This window comes from Jaculus jaculus, chromosome 2, assembly GCF_020740685.1.
Source record: "Jaculus jaculus isolate mJacJac1 chromosome 2, mJacJac1.mat.Y.cur, whole genome shotgun sequence".
In the NCBI taxonomy this organism is placed as follows: domain Eukaryota; kingdom Metazoa; phylum Chordata; class Mammalia; order Rodentia; family Dipodidae; genus Jaculus; species Jaculus jaculus.
Genome location: NC_059103.1, coordinates 38669187 through 38675239, shown reverse-complemented (window position 1 = coordinate 38675239; position 6053 = coordinate 38669187).

The following is a 6053-nucleotide window of genomic DNA, read 5'->3' as shown; positions in this document are numbered from 1 at the left end:
CAAATTATCCAGCCTCAGATGTCAGCAATGTTGAGGCTGAGACCTAAAGTGCTGACCAGATGGGGGGATGTGGAAACAGGCTTTAAGTGCAGGATCTGCCAGCATCTGAAAACTATACCCACCACCCCAGGAAGAGGAACCGTCTTCTCAACTGGGATACTTTAATCAGCTCTAACTCAAGGCTAAGTGACAGACATGAGACTCAAGACTGGTCAAAACTGATTTAAATAGCTTTTTGGCAAGATGTTGTGTGTACGTGTGTGTGTCTCTGAAGGCTTGGTCTCTAGCTGGTTACACTATTGAGGTGATTGCTGTGGCAGGCACTAACCTCAAATGTACCTTAACCTGCAGATGAGGTCACAGTTGATGGACTTTTGGGAGGTGGGCTGGTCAGGAAAGCAGGCATTCTAGGCCGGTCCTCTCACCGCTTCCTGTCTACCATGAGGCTGGATGTGCTTCACTGGATGCTATCTACCATGTCTGCCTCATCATTAATTCGCAGAAGAATCAAGTGACCTTGGGCTGGAGATGGCCTAGTGGTTAAGGCACTTTTCTGCAAAGCCAAAGGACTCAAGTTCAATTCCCCAACACCCATTTAATCTCAGATGCACAAGGTGACACATGTCTAGAGTTCATTTGCAGTGGCTGGATGCCCTGGTGTGTACATTCTCTCTCCCTCTTGCTCTCTCTCCCTCCCTCCGCCTCTTTCTCTCAAATAAATAAAACATGTTTTTGAAGAGAGAATCAAGTAACAATGGACTAAAACCTTTCAAGCTGAGCCAAATGAAACTTTTCCTCCCAAGTTGCCCCTCCCCGCCAAGGTAGGAGCTCACTCTCGCCCAGGCTGACCTGGAATTCAACTATGTAGCCTCAGGCTGGCCTCAAACTCTTGGCACTCCTCCTACCACTGCCTCTTGAGTGCTGTGATTAAAGGCGTGAGCCACCATGTCCAAGTTGTCTATGTTGGGTATTTTGCCATGGCAACAAAAAGCCAGTTAATTACCAGAGACATGAAAAAGCAGTACAGCAGGGCGTGGTGGCTCACACTTTTAATCCCAACACTCAGGGAGGCAGGGGTAGGAGTATCACCATGAAAGGCCATCCTGAGACTCATAGTGAATTCCAGATCAGCCTGGGAGAGTTTAAGACCCTATCTCGAAAAACAAAACAAAACAACAATGACAAAAAAACAGTAGAAAATTGGAGGATCAGACTAAAAACAGCTAGAAATTGAAGTGTAGTCTAAGAAAAAAAAATCGGGCTATCAGTGGTAGTCTACTCATTCTTAATTTTTTTAAAAAATATTTTGTTTGAGAGGAGAGGGAGGGAGGGAGGGAGGGAAAGAGAATGGGCATGCCAGAGCCTCCAGTGTAACCAAACTTCAGACACATATGGCAGCTATGCATCTGGCTTACATGAGTCCTAGGGAATCAAACCTGGGTCCTTTGGCTTTGCAGGCAAGCGCCTTAACTGCTAAGCCAACTCTCCAGCCCCATTCTTAACTATCTAGGATAAGGTAAACTAAACTCTGAAATTGAGTCCATCAGAATTTGTATAGTTCTGAAAAAAGACAAATGCCTTGGAAAATCAATAGGTATTTGGCTAGGCCAATGTTTGTTAAAGTTCACCTAAAAGCTGAACTACCTAAAAGTCCCGAATGGCAATTCTGACACTTCATTTGCTTGACAGGGCATTTCAATACCCAGGGAGCTCACAAATCAATTCTGAAACAAGAATGGGTGCCTGCTTCAAGGTAGCACAAGTCCTTCATTGCCATTAGACTTGAGAATACAAATTAACCTTATCATGTTAAAATATGTGCTGAAACCTTTTGATATGTTCAAGAATTAAGAGGACCCCCAAGTTCAATGAAAAAATAAAGTGGCCAGGCAAGAAATGAGTTCCCATGGAATCTTAAAAATGTGCTTAGATTTAGGGATTTTAAATTTTTAAAAATATTATTTATTTGCAAGCAGAGACAAACAAGAGCAAATGGACACACCATGGCCTCCATGAGCTTCAAATCAACTTCAGATGCATGAGTCACTTTGTATCTAGCTTTACCTGAGTACTGGGGAACTGAACCCAGGTCCTTAGGTTTTGCAGGCAAGTGCCTTACCTGCTGAACTCTCCAGCTCCGGGGATTTTAATTTTTAACTTAAATCAGTTAAAATTCTTGAGTCCCAGACTTACAGCAAGATGGAGGTAACAGCTCCCCTGTGGTGGCTTGAGTGGAAATGTCCTCATAGCCTCACGTGTTTTGATTAAGCTTCCTACCCAGTTTTCTGCTTGCGGAGCCTTGCCGGAGTTGTTTCTGAGGAGGATCTACGAGTGAAAGGGACATGGCGTGGATATGATGGCATCTTTTTCCTATGGGATTACACCAGTGTGTCCAAATGGTGATGGTAGTGGAAGGAATGCCAGCAGGATGCTATTCCTGGGAAATATTTAAAAAGTTCTCAATTCCTCGTAAAAGAAAATAAGAGGGGCAAGAATTAAAGTCACCTAAAAGGTTAAAGAAACCAAACAGGAATATTAAGAAAGGCTTATTTGTCAAGAAAGCAAAACAGACTAAAATCAGTACGCTGCAATTACAACTTTTAACATGGGAATGTATTTTACAAAAATAACTAGGATTCACTTGCTTGGGAAAACAAGATATGACACCAGCCCCCAATGACACCAACAGTCCAGGGAAGCACCATTTCAGTCTGCTTTGTCTAAGTCACATGAGAGGGCAGCCTTCCCAGTATGAATTCTGGGAAACCTCAGCTATTTGCTGAAAGATACACCTAGGATCTGTCCAGGCTTTCGATGAGAACATCCTGAAGCCATCACAGCTGAAGCACTTTCTCTGGATGACTTAAACATGGCAGGCTCTTCTCACACTCTCATGCACAGGAAGGAAAGCTGGTGTTTAATTCCAACACAATCAAGAGCCTTCAGAGTTCAATCTTAGTTTTTATCAGTTTCTAGTTATAAGAGAAAGGTCCTTAACAAGGGGCAACATAGGCTGTTTTAAGAAAGTAGCTTCAAGGGCTGGGTGTTTGGCTGGTCTGAGGGCAACTTACCTATCTCTACAAGGTGCTGGGTTCCAACTTCACAGTTGCACAGACCAACCCACCTAGGCAGCTGTAAGCAGAATCCAGTGATGCACACCTGTAATCCTACCACTCAGGAGGCACAGGCAGGTGGACTGAGTTTGAGGCCAGCCTGTTTTTTTCTTCCCCTTTTTCAAAACAAAAAAGTGAGGTAGGTGGAATAGCTTTAGGAGCTGTTTCCTGACACCTATATACTTATTTAAAAATAAATTTCTTAACATTACTTCCAGCAATTTTTTGTAGTCTCCAAGAAAAAAATGAAATAACCTACTCAGTTTTCCTGTGGGTTTTAAAGTGGGTCTTTCAGGAGGAAATTTTATCAGTAAAATGGAAAAAGGAAATCTTATGAACAATATAAACAACTTAATGACTACTTAACTCTGCTGCTTAGGGCTAAGCATATCTTTTTTTTAAGATTTATTTTTATTTATCTATTTGAGAGAGAATGGGTGCACCAGGGCCTCTAGCCATTGCAAATGAACTCCAGACACATGTGCCACCATGTGCATCTGGCTTACATGGGACCCGGAGAACTGAACCTGGGTCCTTAGGCTTCGCAGGCATGCACCTTAACCGCTAAGCCATTTCTCCAGCCCTCGTTTTTGTTTTTTAAGGTGATAAAAAAAACTTATGCTTTAATTGCAATCCAACAAACTTCAGGCTTTCAATGTATGTTTACAAATGCCCATTAGCATTGGGTAAATACTCAAGTTATCAGGCATTCCCTTCAGTCTTTGAGATTTTAGACTGCACTTACTTATAACAGTTTCTGCAGTTCAGCAGTTTATATATGACTTAAGTAACTTCAAACTACTGTCTCATGTGTTTCATTATGCCTTGGTAACCCCCTGAACTAGTAGAGAGAGAGAGAGAGATCTGGCCAAAGTCTTCCTGACTATGATTTAGGGAAATGTTCTAGAAGCAGTAAGGAAACTTGGTGCTTTTAAAAAAAACAACGGCACCTACAAGTTAATTTCCAGTGTTACAGTTTCAGGATGACCATGTAACTGAACAGAACCTCCACCTGTCTGTGGTGGAAGTTGTCTTGTATTTAGGAGGTTTTGTGCAGCCTTTAAGAGGACTTAACTCTTCACATCCTGATGCTATTAATAATATATGTAGTTAACACTGCTGCTAACAGTTGCTGGTAGGCACTGCCCAGATTAATATAATCCTAATCCCTATTTATTGTCCCTTCTTTAAAGAGCATTAAGTTCTTTTCAGTTTTGTTGGAGTGAGTTTGGCTCAATACTGCTCAAGCTTTCCACCTTCAAAAGGAAGGTATTTACATACATACTGTTACAAATATCGAAGATTTTTGTACTTGAAGGCAGCGGTTGGAAGTATTTTTATAATTCACTTAGTCCTAAATTACAAACATTCCCATTTACCAGGAGACATGAATGAGGGTTTTAAATCACCAAGGGCTAGGAATGTGTGCTTTCCTAGAGTCACATTTCCTGCTTCATGATCTCTATCTCTGACCAAAGAACTCTATTTACTTGTTACAAATCTCAGGCCTGGCATGGTGAACCACATGTTTAATCCCAGTATTTGGGAGGCTGAGGTAGGAGGATCTTCATGAGCTTGAGGCTAACCTGGAGCTACAGAGGTCAGCCTGGGCTAGAATGAAACCTTGCTTCCTCCCCCTAAAACAAAACAAAACCAGTATCTGATCACTCATCCACCTACTGAAGTTCTTCTCTTGTGTTGTACAAACATTATCTCATAAAATGAGAAAACATGAGTACAAAGGCAGCAGAAATTTCAATGGCAGGAACAGGTAAAATTTGCAATTTTCAATTATTCCACAAGGTTAGTTTAAAAATCAAGTAGGAATAATATGAGATATTCTAATAAGGAACTAGTCACTGTAAGAAATGTTAAGATATAAAAGTAGAATTTTGTAAGGCTTCTCAATGTCCTTGCACATACTGTGTTCCATTGCTTATAGTCATTCATAAATGGCTGTTATAAAAGTATTACTGCCACTATTAAATTGTTATGGAAGTAGACTGACATGAAAAAATTGTCATTAAAAAATATTTTTGTGTGTGAGTTTTTTTGAGGTAGGATCTCACTCTAGTCCAGGCTGATCTGGAATTCACTCTGTATTCTCAGGGTGGCCTTGAACTTAGATCCTCCCACCTCTGTCTCCCAAATGTAGGGATTTATTTAAAAAAAAAACACAAAACAACTATGTATTGTAACAAATTGACTATGGATACACCAGGGCCTCCTGCTACTGCAAATAAACTCCAGATGTATGTGCCACTTTGTACATCTTCCTTTACAGGAATTGTGAGGAACAGGAGCAGGTTGGCGGGTTTACAAGCAAGCTCCTGTAACCACTGAGCCATCTCCGCAGCTCCAGATACTATAAACACCCCAACCATCATATTTACAAAAGCTTTTACAATTGTGAAAAGTACTGAAGGGGTAGAGGTAGCAGGTTGAGAATGGATGTCTGGTTGGACAGGAGATCATCCACAGAGGACAGTCCATAAGATCACACTCATAGCACCCATTCTGTACTTGCTTTCTAGACCCAATTATTTTAGCCTTTTCTACTTTTGCTAAAAACTAAAGTTTGCATAGGGATTCTAATAACATCTTAATAGAAGTACATAGCTTCAGGGTTTAACTAAACTAGGAGAGGTACACCAAATGTCTTCAATGTACTATACGTACCTACCCAGGTTGTGAAAACGGAATAATGAAAAATTGTCAAGGAGTTTGCTGAATTCCTCATTATTCACACTGGGATTATGTAGGGCAGGGTGGATATTCTTGGTAATAAGGTACAGATTTCCTGGTGTTTTTATTTTTGTCTATATGTGTATGATACATGCACGTGAGTGCAGGTAGGTGCACACTTGTGGAGGCCAGAGAATGTCAGGCACCCTCCTCTCTGCATGCACCTGCACACACACACACAAACATGCACACCTC